The 20329-nt window shown below is 35.7% G+C and overlaps 1 protein-coding gene across 1 annotated transcript in view; it reads right to left on the bottom strand.

Annotated features, from left to right (window-relative positions):
* EYS (eyes shut homolog) overlaps positions 1-20329 on the bottom strand; it is a 1174088-nt gene that overhangs the window by 672313 nt on the left and 481446 nt on the right. The window lies entirely within an intron of this gene.

Raw genomic sequence — 20329 nt, 5'->3', positions numbered from 1 at the left:
TTACAGCTTCTCCCAGTCTCCCTTCATCAGTTTGTTATTTGCATAAAGTATAGACAAGAAATACAATGTACTGAGTCTACTTCAGGCTAAGACTGAAAGAAGTATAAAACTGCACACGTCCCATAAAAACCTTCTCAACTTTTGCTCTGCAAAAAAGACAAAAATCTGTTCAATGGCTTTTAAGTTGGTAAATAAATATTATTAAAATAATAATAATAATAAAAAATACCCTACCTTAGGTGTTCTTTAGGACCTGAACTTTATTGTTTGTTCACTACATTTGTCCTACAGCAAGGACAACAATCACTATACACAATAAAGTTTTTCTACATCTTTTTTTTAATGGAAGTGTAGTCGATTTACAATGTTGTGTTAATTTCCAGTGTACAGCATTGTGATTTATTTATACATATATATGTATATATATTCTTTTTCATTATAGGTCATTACAAGGTACTGAATATAATTCCCTGTGCTATACAACCAGACCTTGATGAGGGTGGATATAGCTCAGTGGTAGAGTGTGTGCTTGGCATACACAGGGTCCTGGGTTCAATTCCCAGTACCTCCATAAAAAAAGTGGATAAGATAGCTTTCTGCTTCTTGCTAATTAAGAAAAGTAAATGTAAGGCTTTTAAGAGGAAACTTTATGACAGAATAGGAGTCGATGACATGGAGCAATATTTTCAGGAGTTATTTAAAATTAGCGATTAGTTGGACAGGAATGTGTAATCTAAGAGAAAACTTTGAAAATCTGCAACTTTGAACTAGTGATGAATTCATTGTTAATTGTAACTGCAACCCTTTTTTCTCTTATTTTGCGTCGATTGTCTTCAATCCATATAACAATGTAAACTAACTATAGTTAATTGATTTGAATACTAAAGTCAATGTCAAGATTACCACCTATTTTAAAGGAAATGCTCTTCTCATATCCCACACTGCATTAAACTTTTTTTTTTACATTTTTTATTGATTCATAATCATTTTACAGTGTTGTGTCAAATTCCAGTGTTCAGCACAATTTTTCGGTCATTCATGGACATATACACACTCATTGTCACATTTTTTTCTCTGTGATTTATCATAACATTTTGTGTATATTTCCCTGTGCTATACAGTGTAATCTTGTTTATCTATTCTACAATTTTGAAATCCCAGTCTATCCCTTCCCACCCTCTACCCCCCCCACCCCGGTAACCACAAGTCTGTATTCTCTGTCCATGAGTCTATTTCTGTCCTGTATTTATGCTTTGTTTTTGTTTGTTTTTGTTTTTTAGATTCCACATATGAGCGATCTCATATGGTATTTTTCTTTCTCTTTCTGGCTTACTTCACTTAGAATGACATTCTCTAGGAGCATCCATGTTGCTGCAAATGGCATTATGTTGTCGGTTTTTATGGCTGAGTGGTATTCCATTGTATAAATATACCACCTCTTCTTTATCCAGTCACCTGTTGATGGACATTTAGGCTGTTTCCATGTTTTGGCTATTGTAAATAGTGCTGCTATGAACATTGGGGTGTAGGTGTCATCCTGAAGTAGATTTCCTTCTGGGTACAAGCCCAGGAGTGGGATTCCTGGGTCATATGGTAAGTCTATTCCTAGTCTTTTGAGGAATCTCCACACTGTTTTCCATAGTGGCTGCACCAAACTGCATTCCCACCAGCAGTGTAGGAGGGTTCCCCTTTCTCCACAGCCTCTCCAGCATTTGTCATTTTTGGATTTTTGAATGACGGCCATTCTGACTGGTGTGAGGTGATACCTCATTGTAGTTTTGATTTGCATTTCTCTGATAATTAGTGATATTGAGCATTTTTTCATGTGCTTTTTGATCATTTGTATGTCTTTCTTGGAGAATTGCTTGTTTAGGTCTTCTGCCCATTTTTGGATTGGGTTGTTTATTTTTTTCTTATTGAGTCATATGAGCTGCTTATATATTTTGGAGATCAAGCCTTTGTCGGTTTCACTTGCAAAAATTTTCTCCCATTCCTCAGGTTTTCTTCTTGTTTTATTTCTGGTTTCCTTTGCTCTGTTTTCAGTGCATCATTTAAAAAAGAAGCATAAGCAGAAAACATATGCTTACATAAAACATGTCAAAGACTCTCCATATTTACGGCTTTTACAGAACTGTGAGGCCGAGCAAAACAGTAATAGAGTGCTCATTGAACTACAGAACGATCAAAGTTTAAATCATCAGTAATTTTATGTGATCAGTGACTCTGCTGAATTGAACCTCCTGCTGGCAACGTGGCTGTGGTCGTCACCACTGCCCAGACTGGCTGTCCTCCCCTTTGCCTTAGAGGGACTCAATTTTCTCACACGTTTGTGTATTCAAATTACTGCTAATTTTTTCCTGCTGTGATATTATGGCAGATGACTAACATGTGGGTCCATTTCCAGCTATCCATATTAACTCTGTCCGAATTTATTTATAGTAACCCCTCATGATGAAAGGAACAGTCCCAGGCTTCAGTGGGATGGGAAACAGAAATGTGTTTGTAAACTACGATATTCTGTGTCGGTACTTTATTACACACTCACATCCAAATCATTGGGAAATCATTTTTTGAGATATTGATACATATTAAAGTATAACATTAAGATGGTTACTGTGGATAATTTTTAGATGTGAAGTATATATCCCTGGATCCTAATTTGAACATCACTATGAAGAGATGCTGTAAGAGTTAGCTCTGACCTGAAGTTAAGCGATATTGATGTGCTAAGGGAGTTAATTTTTTTTTTCATCTTGATGATTTTTTGAATTCTTTTAATTGAAGTTTGGTTGATTTACAATGTTAGTGTCAGGTGTACAGCAAAGAGATTCAGTGATACATACACATACGTATGTATTTTCTTTTCAGATTGTTATATGTTATTATAAGAAATTGGATATAGCTCCCTGTGCTTTACAGCGGGTCCTTGTTTATTTTATATATAATAGTGTGTGACTGTTAATCCTCAACTCCTAATTTTTAGACCATACATTAATTTCTAGTATTAGGATGAGATCACTTGCCCTTGAAAAATTAACACAAGGTTAACGGAGATTTAATCCCTGAAGTGCTGAAGCACAGGAACTTTTAAATACCTCAAGAAGTCAAATCTATTTTCAATTCAGCGAAATCAGTGTGTAGCCTTGAACAAAAAATTTATTTGGCAAAGTGAGCTATTGAGTGTAGAAAGTTAGGATAAGAAGTTCCCAGAGGAGTTCCCTTCTCTCTTTCTCCTCATCTATGTAGCTGTACACACACACACACGCACACACACATGCACACACTAAGGAAGATCTTTCCTAGTCATGATCTAAGTCGTGAGCCGTGCATCTGAAATTTTGCTGAAGCAAGCATTTGTTTCAGAGCTAATGTATCCACTAACAATATAGTCACTTAGCTAATAAGTGAGTCTGACGGATCTTTCTGCATTTGCACTGCTGCTTATCACTGTGCGACCCTGAACAGAATGCTACCCCCTAGTACTCACAGGTTATAAGATAAATGGTGTATGAAGAGCCCAGGAAAGAAATAGTTCTTTACTGGAAAATAACTACATAAATGGTTTGAGCTTTGCACTTACTAGTGTAAAGCCAGTTAGTTCTAATTTGGGGCTATGTTTTACTACTTTTGTAGGGAAGAGGTAAATGTTATATTTGCAAAGGAAAAGTACAGGAAATTGATCAATAGGGTTTCATAAATTTTTAGGAATCAGGTGTGTTGTGGGAGGAGCAATGCTGTCCAGCTTTGAAGATGTACTGATGCAGAGGATCCTAAGTGGTCAGTGGGTAACGAGAAAACGTTGGACTTCCCTTTATACATGAAAAAAGTGCTCAAAGAGAGATTTGACCATTTTGCCTTATATGTGATTTTAATAGAGGGTTATAAATGAGCTATCCAGATGTAACTAGATTCTGTCCTTGACCTGATAAAAAATACATTAACTTTGATAGCTACTTTCATTTTATTTATGGTCCCAAGTTCAATGGCTTGAATTCTGGAGTAAATATTCCAGTAAATGTCTTTGCTCAGAGTTGGCATCCAATCACTAGAATAAATTTCCCTTCTTTACCTGTTTTATTGCATAAGTTGCAAATCTTTTTATTCCTTGCAATGAAGCAATTCAAATAATCAATCTCTATTACTATGATATTTTGAAAGAATATTACAGAATAAAATAATTGAGGTGTAGACTTGCACTATTTTGTCCTGCACACACAAATACACAGAACCCACCCTAAGTATCTATTCTCTTCTGCACCTTGGACTTCTGCACCATAGGGACAGAAGCAGTTGACTTCTAAAGTATGCAGAGTATGATACTTAGGTTTCCTTGAGAAATATAAACCAGGCAAATATCTTTAAGGAAGGGGGAGATGAAGTAGGCAGTTGAAGATGGAGAAGAGGGGAATTATTCTGAGCACAAGAGAAGAAGTATGTGTTCTTTAGTGGAATATGTTGTCCTACTGTGCTGGGGTTTTACAGCACAGTTGATTTGATTCCGAGAAAACAGGGGCTGTGACACTTCTCACGAACACATACATGCCTAGATCTGCTATGTGTCAGGACCTCATCCAGGGTTGCTAAGAGACTTCAATCAAGGTAGTTGTGTTATAGAATAAGAGCAATCTTCAGAAATGAAGCAAATGATTTTCAGACCAGAGCGCTGACCCAGGTGCAGACTGCCACACAGAGATGAGTCTGGACTCTTAGGAATAACTACTCATTTGGAATATGGCACTAATCTACGCTGATTAAAAAAATGCTTACATAACAAACAAAAGAAAAATAAAATAAGTAGCAAATAAAAATAAGTAGCCAGTAACTAAAAAGCAAAGAAGTACACATCTGGAGGGAAAGGAATCTGTACTGAAATAAAGGAGACGAAAAGCTGCGTCTGAAAATCCATTCTGTATCCAAGTCACATAATCAATTATTAATATTTTGCCCCATAATGGAAGATTGTGTTTTTTATGTGGAAGCAATTATCCCAGGAATCCATTTAATGCCTCAAATTTATATTAGGGTACTGGGATGGAACATTCATTAAGGACACACAGATTTACTGATGAAAGAGATTACAGAATAAATAGTGAGGAAAGAAACATCTGACTGGTTGTTTGCCCACCATTACTCCCAGGAAACAGAGACTAGCAGCATGTTTCTAAAACCCCATTAAGGGGGGATAATGTCAGCCGGGCCAGCAGGAGCAGTTGATAGAAGTCAGAGATCTGATAGGGCAATCAACCACTTAAAAAGAGATTTAGTTTGACCCCCAAGTCATGTGCTACAAAATTGAGTTTCAGTTCTGTGAATAACAGGGACCCACTCCTACTTTCTCCAAGTTCCCTGGAGAAGTGGCAGAACCACGGAGGCAAAAAGTCCGATGCCCACAGAATCTGTGTTCTGTCCAAGCTTCCAGTGCTGGCCAAGTTCTGCACAGTCAAGTTGAGCCAGAAAGAGCAGAATTGCCCCATCTCAAAGTAATGATGCAGCCTTGACTTTGAACATGTGTATAAAAACGAGAGTCCTTTACGGGCATATCCTGGATACCATTTAAGCTCAAGATATTTTTCTGTGACCCAAAGTTATGTTAGAGACACCAAGACGCAGGGATAAAATTCAGTCGTACACCATCCCTGTGACTTGGGACTCGATGTTCATTTGTTTCCATTTGGAGAGATTAAGCAGTTAGTATTTCTTGCACCGGGGTACAGTGAAGGAAAATTCATACCATTTGCACTTGTGTTGTCCATACTCTCCATGGGAGTCACAGATATTACTGCTTCTCTAAAACATTGTAGAATTTCAAACGAAACAAGAGCACGATCTCATGGAGTTCAGTTCCTGCCCAGCAAATGCTAATTAGGTCAGTCAATATTAGTCACTTACACTATCCGAGTACCAAGTACAAGTCACTGGTAATATATACTGTGTGGGTTCTCCAAGCAAGCAATCAGTTACAAGGAGAAGCTCTGGGATCAGATGCAAGAAAAGAAAGCAAAGTGAACAAGACAGCGAAAGCAGCTTTCATCTTCAAGGGTTCAGGATAGTAGGATTAATTATATTAAGGGATGGGACATTGACATTACAGCCAGAATTGACCAAAACAATCAATCTACATAGATGGCTCCCAGTTCAAAGATCTTAAATTAATGTTGAAAGACACTTCGTGCCCCCAAAGTTTGTCTAAATATATTTTCATGGTCTTATGGGTTTGGAATTAAATGGATGATTTTTCAAACAAATCCTGACTAGAAAAGGAAAGGAAAAATATAATTGTCAGTGACATCTGTAAGTATTGCTGATTTACCAAAGCATGCCAGTACTATGCCCCTAACAATAAAGCATGTTGAAAATGGCATATTTAACACCTTATACATTAACATTTCACATGATTGACCAATTATAGGAGTTACTTACATTTTTTTCTGAATATAGGCTTATGTTCATAAAATTAATATGAATCATATGAGGCATAAAATACAAATCATAAAATGTTTTTAATTTCTATAAATAATTCTAAAAAGGTATTTTGAAGGATTTAAAGTGCAATGTCTGGATGTAAGTGCTTGCATTTCTCATCTTCCCTATAAACCTTAAACAAGCAGTTGACCCGTGAGATCTCTAAACACACAAACACAAACTCTCTGTTCACGTTGCCAAAGAGCCAGATGGCATTCAAACTTAAAAAAAAAGTAGAACTTTTCCAAAACCCATATAACATCTGCTTACTCCAATTATTAGCGACTCGAAAGAGAGATTAAGTAAAGAATGGTTTAAATATATCATGCATTATGTAATTATTATGAATAAACCAGTGACGTCTATGTGTAACATTAAGATTATACAGTCATTCTATTTTCTGTAATTCTCTTAATATTAAATAACATGTAATAAACATTAGAAATCACCACATTAAACAGTAGACCATTTCTTTTAGGTTAATTTCCATAGAAGAGTCAACATTACATATGGCTGTGTAGTGACATGTGAGTATTTAACTTGAAGTATTACAAAAGCTTTCAAGTCATCAGTGACTTCATCAGTTTGATGTATTTTGAAGTTATGAACCCCAACATCCCTAAGGATTTGTAAGGGTCCTCCACTCTTTGTTCATAGAGATGTTAAAACATAATTAATAACACGATGAATAGTTTCAATCCATAGAGATGTGAGAATGTTTTGAGATACCCACGGACATGTTAAAAATAAACTGTTTACAGATCGAGTCCTTTTTATTTCTTGAAAAATAATTAGATTGTTCTGAGTAAATGTGAGAAGAAGAAAGTATATGTGAGAGAAGCTATCCTATCTATATAATTCTATGCATCCTAATTCTAGAACTTATTATGTCCCTTTGTCACCAGGACTGATTGGAAGATTTACTCTGACTGGCTGTTTTAAGTTACAAGGCTTTGGACTAACAATTGATTCCTACTGAACCATAGGGTTTTATAAAGGCAGGAGACCCAGAGTCTGCTCCCACTGGGACTGGAGACAATGATTATTCCATAAACAGTCAGGATTTTTTTTCACATTTGAGTTTGCATAATCATTCAAGCCAGTACAAAGTAGAGACATCCTTGGCTCTTTATTCTGCTCCCACATTCAATCAATATTAAAATCTGTAACTTTTACCTCCCAAATCTCACTCAACCCTGCCCATCTTTTCATTTTTCATTGTCTCTGCCCACCTCACCCCCACCTCCCAGGGCACTGCTGTACTTGGTACTTCATCTCCTTAACCAGATAAATTGTTCCCCAAAGTTATTTTATTAAATGCAAATTTGAGTATTTAACTCCCCTTCATATACGCCCTTGAAGGACCTTCTCCCTCATTTTTTTATAGGATCAAGTCCAAAGTTTAACAAGCAACTTTTACAAGTCTCTTGAAGGACTGGTTCCTTATTTTCACCTTTCCTTGCTTTGCTTTTTTTAAAAATTTTATTTGCTTTTGTTGTCAAACATATCAAGGTCATAGGTTCATCCTTTAATACTTGAAGTCAAGGGACACCTCCTTTTGAAGACTCATAGGATCCTTCAAAAGAGAGTAAGTTACTTTCTACTTTATTTTTCTATGGAAGCTTCATGCATTTGTAGCGTGCAGCCTTTTCATGCTGGGTTACATTTTATTGACCAAAAATTAATCAGTTCATTTAAGAAAGAAGTGGAAAATTGTTTTCAAGCCAAACTGAAGACGTAACCCAGAAACAGCCCCTCAGAAGGCTCTGAGGACTGTTCCAACTGTTTGAGGTCGAAGCAAATAAGCTTTTTGAGACAGGAGATTGTACATTGAAGGACGTATCACTGACAGTTTGCACAATCCAGGCCTACACGTACAAAGGGTCACAAGTCGTCATGGGCCGTTACAAGGTTGAGAAGGGGGGTTATCCGCTAAGAAGTTGTGGCCCTTTATAAGATTAAGAAAGAATATTTTCTCTTAAGGTCTGGTTCACCCAGATGCACAACACAAACTAAAGGGGAAGGAGGAAGCCCAAACTGGTAAAGAAATCATTTACATTTAAATGTTTCTGATCTTGCCATGAAATATGAATTTTATCTCATAAATTTGCTTACAGACCTCCTTGATAAACTGCAAGTTTATTCATTAAAGATATGCATCTAATTGATTTCTATGCCTTTACTATATGATAGGTCAAAAACACCTACGAAATGTCTGTACTATAAACAGACAAGTTAATTCATTTTAAAAAGATACTTATGTAGAGTGAGTAGGACATATATGATGCAATATATATCTATTTTATTCTGAATATATGTGATCAATATATATAAACACAAAGTGAATGGCTCTCTATGTCTAAAGAACTGGGAGATATTAACAAATCTCTCATTCAAATTCTGTTACACACATACAGACACACACACACACACCTACCTCTACAAAAACACACTGTTTCAGTTTAAACTATGAAATAATCTTTAAAACTGTCATTATCAGGTTTATATTTCTGCCAGATCTAAAATATTTGAGAGAGGCTTGGAAATTTTTTTATGGATAAAGAAAAGTCCAAGTTGTGCTTTTAAATCTGGAAAGCAGTTAAGAGTTTTCAGCTCTATAAACTGGTCTACTAAAGGCATTGCTGAAGAATCACAGTGTGTGGGAAGGCGCCGGTGCCCTGACCTGTGGAGATGCAGTAATTCCACTGACAATAAGAATTATGAGCAGGATTTTTTTTCTCTCTTTACTGCCCACCATCTTTGATGGAAAAGCGCTATCAGCCTAGACTGCAGAGTGTGGCATTGAAGTTTAATTCTATCCAATCAGGTGGGCAGAGATCAAATTCTGACACTAGCTTTTACTGTGAAAGAGATAGAACTTTCCAAAAACTCCTATATGAACTGAAAGGAACTATTTCCAGCTTTAATTTTACTTCATTACTCAAATATCCATGTAAGTGTACTGTGAAGTATAATTAGTTTAGTCTGCATTTTTCAGAGCAAGCATTTTATTAATTTCATTTCAAACTTTAACTTTTCTCCCTTATTTAATCATTTAGATTTCTGGCTAATTTTTTTTCTTTTTGCATTAGTACTGCTGTGTAACTAGGTTATAAAATTTTGTATTAATTGCAGAAAAATGTAATTCAAATAATTAGTATTAGAATATGAGAACATTTAGAGTTCTCTTATTTTTTCCACTTAAATAATAAAAAAGATAACATGGATAGAACATTTTTTTCCTTTCAATTCCACAGTATTTATTAATGAAGTATAGCTAAAATTGGAAAACGTAGTTGTAAAAATGGGTTATACCTTTGAAAACAAAGAAAAATATCTAAACTTGGAGCACAACTCAAAGAAGTAAAAGTCGAATGAATCTGCTATAACAGAGACACACATGGAGCACAGTGGACTGTTCAGCCATGTTCAAAGTCACTATTTCTTTTATTCCCTATCGTCCAAATGAACTATAAAAAATATCTTAATTGTTATAACTTTAAAGCTCTGGGAGATGCATCTTCACTTTTAAAAGGGTATTACTTTCAGAAAACATTACAATATATAAAATATAATGATTTTAGGACCAGTAATTAGTAGAAAGGATTAAATAATTGCACATTTTCATACAGCTGTTTTTTATACAGGAAAAGCATCAAGCATTATAAATAATTTAACAAAAATATACTTTTAAAGAAAAAGAAAGGTCAAACTATGTTATTCTCTCTGCTGATAACTCAAATTAAAAGGCACATCATTCTAAGAGTGCTAAATTATATGCACTAAAAAGTGCATGTTTTGTTCAAAGCATGTCTTTCCTCAGTCACGACAGGAGTAAAATGCCTCAAACTCAAGTTACTTACATATATTTTAACATATTCTTTTATGTATCAATTTTTAAAAAGAAAGCACCATCGAAATTGCTGTGCATCTGGGTTACAATTGACTACCAATTAATTTTTCCGTTGATTAATTGAATATTCTATAGCAATTCAGCAATAGTAGTTCCTTGTTTCAATATCTTGTTTATCTATATTAAAATTATTTTTGTTTAAAATGCAAAGACTAATAGGTATATCAAGAATCACATCAAAGATTGAAATGAATCTCTACAAAAAACAACATGATACAGTAGCTTTATTCTAATTATTCTATAGCTACACATTGTCTCAGTATTGTACAGCACACACTGGGAAAGGGAGTGGCATGAGGTAGCAGGCACAGAAAGCAACACGACCTCCTTGCCTGAACTAGTTGTTGAATCGAGGTCTTCCATGTAAATTGTCTTTATCTTGTGAAGTCCTCGCCATAGTCTGATTTGGTTGGCATCATTCTAACCTATTTAACAAGTGAAGAAGCTAAGCTTCAGAGACATTTACTCACTTGTTCTAAGTGACAAAAACGGTCAAGCAAAATGGGATTTGAGAGCAATTCTTTGTCTTCCAAGCCCTCGCTCTTGCCTTGGGTAACCCTCTCTTATCAGATGGAGTGGATCCTCTCTCAGTGCTGGAAGTTGCCTAACCACTTGCCATGATAATAAAAATAAGAAGAGAAACTCGATTTTATATTACTCTAATTTATAAAATCCATTCTAATTGCTATTCTTCATGCATACTTTTATCATTTTCCTATTACTAGAGTGATCTTAACTATTGTTTTAAAATTGAAACATAGAATTAAATTACTTTTTAACATCACCCCAGTGAATTCCCTGGTAAGAATCAGTTATGTGCCACTTTTCTATATGTAGAGAGTTTGTATGTATGTATGTATCTAGTTAACTTTGAAAAGACACTGAGATTAGACTGATTTACCAAAATTGTTTGGCTGAATTATCCAGGTATATATAATTTATCTCAATACTCTTGTTGTTATTTATGAAAGCCATTAAATAATGGGCATGTTTTGCATTGAGATAGCCATTTGGTATGTATCAAAAAATGTTTTACATTCTTCTGCTAGAAAAACCATTCTACTTAGACTAACTTGTCCACTATTACTAAAGATTAACTTTGATAAGAATTAGTTCAACTCGAATGAAGATTGCCATGTAAGAGGATACTGAACTCACCTCCCTCCACAAACACGTCAGAAATACTTCTACATGTGGAACAATTCTCATTGAAAACTAGCTGGAAACTGGTAGAAAGACCCTTGTACAACCAGAAGTGTAAGAAAGATCCACACGGAATTGGTTAGGAAGAGAAAGAAGGGATCAAGTCAGGATCTGTTCTGGGAGGGGACTCAGAGGAAAAGGGAGATTACACGGTGGAGACCCTACTGGGGAGTGAGTGGTTTGAGTCTCATAGGGGGCTCTCCAGGCATGGGGTCTGATACAGTGAAGACAGCTCCCTTGGCTGATTTGAGTACCCATGGGACTGACAGGAGGGCGGTGGGAAGCCTGGACTCTACTCACAAGGAGCACAAATGTTCACTTACTCTCAAAGTAGGATACAGAGCATGGATTGAAAGCACAGGCTGGCTGACCAGTTCCAAGTGACCATCCTATATGTCCTAACCAGAGCCAAGTGAACACTCCAGCACCCCAGCACTGTCTCTAGTCCCAGCTCAACACTAGAGCATGCTCAGCCATGACCAAGGGAAGACTCTCGGTGGTAAGACACCGTGGTGGCTCAAACCCTAAGCAGCATCTGAGCAGGGAGGGGACAGTCATTACTGGGAATTGCACAGGCGGAGCTGCAGAGGCAGACTGGATCTCTCACAACTGACAGACAACCACCTCTTGTGCCTTGACCCTTCCAGAATACCCACACCAGCCACTCTTGCTCCCTCTGGGGCTGAGGGTGCTGGTTAGGGGTGAGGAGGAGAAAAGTGTACACTGAAAGGAAACTGAGCCAGCTTGGACTCAAATCTCTGACTCCACTCACAATAGGGTAGTGAAGGCCATTGAGCAGAGAGGAAGCCTTGACCCACCCCTGGCTCTGGCTCGAGCCCCACCACCTGCCAAGGCGATAGCTGCCAGCACAGCTGGAGAGAGATGTGACTCCTGCTCCTGTCAGATTCAGCCCTCTCAACAAACACACTGGGCACACGCAGACTGTATAGGGTTGTTCCCACTGAAGAACACTCCTTTAAAACAAAAATGAAACAAACAAAATTAAAGTTTTTTTCCTTGGCAATTGAGAATTTTTTTTAAATACTTTTTTCTTCATTGATTAAGGATATTGAAGAGGATAACAAAGAAATGGAAAGATATCCCACGCTCTTGGATTGGAAGGATTAATATTGTTAAAATGATCATACTACCTAAGCATTCTATAGATTTAATGCAATCCCTATGAAAGTACATACCACATTTTGAAAATTAGAACAAATAATCCTAAAATTCATATGGAACCACAAGAGACCCCAAATTACCAAAGTGATCTTCAGGAAAAGAAGAGCAAAGCTAGAGGTATCATATTCCCAAACTTCCAACTATACTACAAAACTACAGTAATAAATGCAGTATGACACTGACACAAAAACAGACAGACACACAGCTCAATGGAACAGAGTAGAAAGCCCAGAAATAAGCCCACATACTTATGGTCAATTAATCTACAACAAAGGAGGCTAGAATACACAATGTAGAAAAGACAATCTCTTCATAAAAGGTGCTGGGAAAACTGGACAGCTACTAGTGAAAGAGTGAAAATTTTAAATTTCATTACACCATGAACTCAAAAGACCTGAATAAAAGACCTGAAACCATAAAACTCCTAGAAGAAAACTTAGGCAGCACACTCTGACATAAATTGTAGCATCTTTTTTTTTCTTTCTTTTTTTTTTTTTGGTATCTGTCTCCTAAAGCAAAGGAAATAAAAACAGAAAGAAATGGGGCCTAATTAAACTTAAAAACTTTTTTTGCAGCAAAGGAAACCATCAACAAAATGAGAAAACAACGTACTGAAAGGGAGAAAACATTTGCAAATGTTATGATGCATAAGGGTTTAATATCTAAAATTTATAAATAGTTCATACAACTCAATATCAAAACAAAAACGAAAACAAAACAAAGAACCCAACTGAAAAATGAGCAGAAGACCTGAATAGACATTTTTCCAAAGAAGATACAGATCACCAACAGGACATGAAAAAATGCTCAACATTGTTCAGCCACTGTGGAAAACAGTACAGAGGTTCCTCAAAAATACTAAAAGTAGAACTGTCATATGACCCAATAATTTCTTCCCTGGGTATATTTCTGAGAAAATGAAGGCAGTAATTTGAAAACATACATGCACTCCAATGTTCATAGCAGCATTATTTACAGCAGCCAAGGTGTGGAAGCAATCTAAGTCCCTATCAATAAATAAATAAAGAGGATGCTGTGTATGTATGCAATGGAATATTACTCAACCATGAACAATGAACTTCTGCTATTTGTAGGAACTTTGGTGGACCTAGGGAGTATTATGCTTAGTGAAATAAATCAGATAAAGACAAGTACTTTATTGCTATCACTTATATGAGGAATCTAAAAAATAAAACAAATGAATGCATACAATGTAGCAGAAACAAATTCACAGATATAGAGAACAAACTAGTGGTTACCAGTGGGGAGAGGGAGGAAAGAGGGACAAGATAGGGATGTGGAGTTAAGACATACAAACTACTATGTACAAAACAAATAAGCAACAAAGATACATTGCACAACACAGAAAATATAGTCATTATTTTGTAATAACCTTAAATGAATTATAATCTGTATGAATATTGAACCACTATGTTATACAACTGAAATTAATATAACACAAATCTGTTATACTTTAATAAAAATAAATACAATTACTTGAAAGACAAAAATAGTAAAATGTTATGGTAGCTAACTTTGAATGTAGTAAAAGTGATCATCAACATGTACTTACTTTCATGCTTTATTCATTAAAAAAATTAAAAGAAGTGTGATATGTAACAATTCCCTTTTATGCTTATCAAAATTTAAATAGTGAACCATTTTTTACTATTTCTCTTTTCTTACCTGCTGCAGAAAAAACCAAACTTGTAACTATCAGAATGTAATGGCCAATGGACCATCATCAATGCAGAATTATTAGGATCACAAATGTTTTTAAAACAGTTAAATTGTTTAATTTTCCCTCTGGCTCCAAGGAATAGTGTATCTCACATTACTTATGTTCTTATCCTTGTCCCCAACATAACGTTCATATAGTCAACCTGTTAAGGAAAGTGGATCCTACTTATCGTCCTATCCCTTGCAATACTTTATGAGGCAAAATCATATAATTTATTTTCCTTGTAAGTGGATTCTTCCTGTCGTTAATTTATTTTTTTGAATTTTGGTCTAAGGTTTATTTTTTGGAGTGAGTTAAAAAAAAGTTGTTAAATTTAGTGTATTACATTGTCCATCTCATATTTTTGAAAACATAATCTCTATGTAATGGAAAGCCATCTCACTGTGGCTGTTGAAGGTATTTTATTCTAAGTTATAAATCCAATTAAGTTTCAGCAAAGGTGATGGATGATTTGCTGAAAATGCGTTATTGTGGAATCAATACTCCTCCTGTAACCTTCATTAAGTTATCTACTGTCTCTGAGCCTTCATTCCTGCTTTTTTACCCAAGCATATAAAGAGGCAGCATCTGTCCTTCCTTGATGATACAAGAGAGTCCAGGAAGGCTTGCTCACTCAGATGTTGCACTTAATGTGTTCTGGTTTCTGAGATCCTATAATTAAAAATTCATCAGTATTTTACTGACTATACTGAAATTTTTGTAAAAGCAGATGCTAATCTGAGGAATCAAACATTAACTTTACTATTTTTTTAACATAATACAGTTCAGTTTATGAACTAATTATGCTCAGTTCATGGGAGAAAGTGTAATGAAGCTCAGGTGAATGTGAAAGGCAAGGATGTGAAATACTACAGGGGGGTGGAGGCAATGACCAAGGAGAGTTAAATTTGGAAGAAAGTATCAGAATGAAGGGACATTTGCAGTTGGAGGGTGGGAAGTTGCGGGGGGTGGAAAGGGCTCTGCAAAGCCAGAGGCAGAGAACTCCAAGGGAAAAATTGCCTGCAGCAGTATTTCACATATTAAAAACAGAAGCAAGTATCTTTGTGTCTCAGTTTTATAAATTACTTGCTATATTCTTTATAATCTACATGGTGCCAGAGAAAAAATGTTTTTACTTATTTCTATAGTCCTCTGCTGTGTGATTCTAATTTCAGTTTTAGTGTAATTTCAACATAGTTTTTATGGTTTAATAAAACTTGAACACATTAAAATGCTATTAAACTGTTACACATGGTTCATAATACTTATGGACTTCTGAAAGCAGCTATTATTAAACTGAGCGAAGTCATTAATGTCTTTAAACTTTGCACCAAGATATAAAGTACAGAATAGATGTCTAACTGCATCTAGAGAAATAGTCATGGTATCTCACTGTGTAGGGCTTTTCTTTTTTTACCATATATTTTTTATCATATCTTTTGTATTTCATATTTTAACTAAAAACACTCTAGTTAAAATTTAAAAAGCAATGCATTGGATTCTAATATTGACTTTCTCAGTGATCATGACTGTCCGCAATTGACAGAGTATAAACCTCCTTAGGCCTTTTCTTCATCATCTATGCAACAACTACATTACTAGACATAATCTCTATACGTTTCTTCAGCCCTAAAATTCAGTCAATAAGAAACATGCATTTGACTTTAGGACTAGAAATGCAATCATAAGATACTATGTTTTCTGAACAAAAGTATATTTTCAATAATAAAATAACAAATATAGTGTGTGAATGGCAAAGATTTTGAAAATTTTCATCAATTGTCAATCAAGCATTTTGTCTTTTTAAATATATTTTTATTGAAGTATAGTTGGCTTACAATGTTGTGTCAATTTCTGGTGCACAGCACAATACTTCAGTCATATAGGAACATACATATATTTGCTTTCATATTCTTTTAAACCATAAATTACTACAAGATATTGAATATAGTTCCCTGTGCTGTACAGTATAAACATGCAGTTTGCCTATTTTATATATAGTAGTTAGTACCTGCAAGTCTTGAACTCCCAGTTCATCTCTTCCCAACCCCCTACCCCACTGGTAATCATTAAGTTTGTTTTCTATGTCTGTGAGTCTGTTTCTATTTTGTAAATAAGTTCATCCTTTTTTTTTTTTTTAAGATACCACATACAAGTGATATCATGTAATATTTTTCTTTCTCTTTCTGGTTTACCTCACTTAGAATGACATTCCCTAGGTTTATCCACATTGCTGCAAATGACATTATCTTACTATTTTTTGTGGAAGAGTAGCATTCCATTGTACGAATACACCACAGCTTCTTTATCAAGTCATCTGTTGATGGACATTTAGGCTACTGTAAATAGTGCTGCTATGAACATTGAGGTGCATGTGCCTTTTTGAATTAAGAGTCCCTCTGGATATATACTCAGGAGTGGGATTGCTGGCGAATATAGGAAGTCTATTTTTTGTTTTTTGAGGAATCTCCATACTGTTTTCCATAATGGCTGCACCAAACTACATTCCCACCAGCAATGTAGGAGGGTTCCCTTTTCTCTATAGCCTCTACAGCATTTATTATTTGTGGACTTTTGAATGACGGCCATTCTGACTGGTATGTGGTTATACCTCATTGTAGTTTTGATTTGCATTTATTTTAAGCATTTATGTCATAAATTTGATATTTCTTCATTGGGCAATGTAAATTTACTCACTTAAGAATCTGAACTGCCTAATACATATATTAGCAAAAATAAGTTTAGGTGTTAAAATACCCTTTCACTTCTCCAGAAATGATCCAACGTATGGTTACAGAATTACCTGAATATTTTATGTTACTGATATTGAGCAGAACCACATGGGCCCATCCCCTACTCCACTACGCAACCCCTGCATCTTGTTTATAGAAAAGCTGAGTCTCCCAGGCCTCCTTGAGTCATAGAAGAGCAGGCTGAAGCCGTTGATTAGGACAAGCCTGTAGGCATTGAGGGATGACAACGCCTCTGACCACCTATCTCAACAATTAACTGAGTTTACTCTCCCATTTCTCTTTAAAACTTTCACGCTGAACACAATCTTTAGAGATGCATTTTTTGGGGAGTGCTGGGTTCACCAGATTGCAGGTATTCTGACTAAAAGCAGCCTTCCTTTTTGTTACCAAGGCTGTTGTCTCCCCTGCCTCTCCCTCAGATAGAAACCAATTACTCTTATTTAAGTCTCAGAAGGCAGTGGCAATGAGAAGAAACGAGAACTGGTTAGAACCAACAGAGTCCAAGATGGTGAAGCATTTGACCTCCAGTGGACCTTGAGCCTCATTATACCCTCATTGTAATGTATTAGCATGCTAAGTGACACACCCACCAGCACCAGGACAGCTGACCACTGCCATGACAACAACTGGAAAAACCCATACAAGGGCTGAAAAACTCGAACAAGGACTGATTGGCTCCTGGGAGGAGGACATGATAACAGGTCATAAAAGATCAGGTGGCCCGACCCAGGCTGGAGCTCTCTCCACCAGCTACCTTGGCTGATAGCTCCCTACTTGAATGCCTTTTCCTTGCTTGAGAGCTTTTCTTTCCTTCTCCTTGCTCGCATACTTTTCTTCCTTTTCCTCTTTTGAGAAATAAAAGCAGTTTTTGCTCTGTCCCTCTGCCTCAGCTGTGAACTCTTTCCAGCCAGCAGGCAAGAACCCACACTTTGGTGGGCCTCTTAATTTAGGAGTTTCACTGTTGGCTGCCATTACCATGCACCTAGCAGCCCAGCAACTGTTTATCTACAACTGATGTTAACTTATTTTGCTTGAAATAGTTAATTTATCTATGTCAGTATTCAAAGCAATATCACCTATATATTTGTTCACAGTGATGAGGAAACATGCTGTATATACCTGGCTTATTAATTTTACCATCTTCAAGGAACACATTCTAAACACTTATGCTTAAGTAATCCTTTCTTTTTCTTTCTTCATTCATTTTTTTTTAACTATTTAAAGACTATACCTTTTTGTATTAATTCTTGTGCTCCAGTCCTTTAATTGTTCAGGTCTGTCACTTACAATTGCCTGGTAGGCACAGGAATGATTCAATAAAGAAGAGTTTGGCCAGTAGATTTGGGATATAAAAGTGGTCTCATGAGACATCTGGATAATGGCAATAAAGATCAATAAAGCAAGCATAAAAATGTTAGTAACTGAGATTGAGAGTCAACCTAGAAATTCTATAACAGTGATTGAAAAATTGAACTCTTGAAATAAATAACTGTATAAACAGAAAATAATAATATGGTTAGTGAAGTGGTCATTGATTTACAATGGAAGAAAATATCTATTTAAGGGTTCACTTGTATGGAAAGGTAGAAGAGAATAAATAATACTGTCATAAGAAAAAATCATAAATGTGGATAAAAGGTGGAAAAGTAAATAGAGGATTAAAAAGGAATTTTTAAAAAGACATAAAAATGTAAAAAAAGTGAAATGCATGTAAGCCAAAGTTTTAAATTTGTGATTTACAATATGTAAACAATATTAGGACCCAAAGAAGAATGCAAAATTAGTGAACCAGTATTAGCACACAGAAGAATAAAAGAAGAATAATACAACTTGAAAACTTCCCAGACATGAAGAAATAAGTAAGAGAAATATATAACATCACATATTCCAATGAAATACTTGAACTTCAAAGATAAAAGGAATGGGAATTACAAGTTCTCAACATGCCAGTCATTGGGATAAATATTTTATACATCTTTTTTAACTAAAGACATTAAAAACCATGTCAGCTTCCACAAAGGAAATGAATCAACTGTATTCATAAAACATAATATTCATGGACTTAGGCCATTCTCTGGCCTAAGCAAATTAATAGCACTGACTGCATAATCTTTAGTCAACAGACGATCTAAGAAATTTGTACTTCACCAAATGAAGCCAAAAATACAACAAAAATATTTGAGGTTGACAGTTTCAGATTTTCCAGGCAATCTGAGAGAGTAATATACTCTATCTTTTTTTCAAAATGATTACAACATGAGATCAATTGGAAGAAAATCTCTCAAAATCCCTAGGAAACCAACAGTGTAGAATAATCTACAGATCATTGAGAATGGAAATGTTCTAATAAGGAAGTTTACATGAAAAATAAGACTTGAAGATAAATATTCTTAAGGTGGAAAATTATAGGTTTGGATAATTATTTTCCCAATTAAAATCAATCAAAACTTTGAAAGCTAACTAACAAATAAGCCAGTAATGAGAAGCAAGACATTAACTCTGATTTGTTGAAGAAACATTGAAGAAAACTGAGCATAAGAAGACAATAATGAAACATTTTATCACATTCTTAAGAGTAAGATTTTTAAAAGTAAATGTGAAGAATGCAAAATAGGGATCAAAACCATAAGTTTGATATACATTCTTAAATTTAAAAAGTGATTATTTTATTATGGCTTAAACAAATATATTAGAGGTTAATCCTTAACTCACATACAAATCTGATGATTTAACTTGCAAAGCTCTCCCTCCCATAATGTGGATTTTCTTTTGTAAGTAAACTGTCTGAGGACTGTGCCAACTTGGCACCGACTTGGACAGCTCCTCACAGGCACTGTGTAAGTCCCCTAGAATCTGCGCCTCCTCGGGCATTGACCATTCACAGACTTCCAGGGGCTTTCAGGCACCTCGAATCAGCAATGGACGTTTTGAAGACAGATGACTCATACGTAAATAAGATTTGATAAGCACGTAGTGTTAAAGAATGCCCAGACGCATCCCTGGGTGATGCCCAGGTGTCTTCATCAGGACTCCAGCTGACTTCATGACTAGAGTGAGGTCAGCCTATCTAGCCATGGATAACGTCCCCCAGAAGGA

Source organism: Vicugna pacos, chromosome 8 (genome assembly GCF_048564905.1).
Source record: "Vicugna pacos chromosome 8, VicPac4, whole genome shotgun sequence".
NCBI classification, from domain to species: domain Eukaryota; kingdom Metazoa; phylum Chordata; class Mammalia; order Artiodactyla; family Camelidae; genus Vicugna; species Vicugna pacos.
The sequence above is the reverse complement of the archived record's forward strand: the minus strand, read 5'-3'. Positions and strand labels throughout refer to the sequence as shown.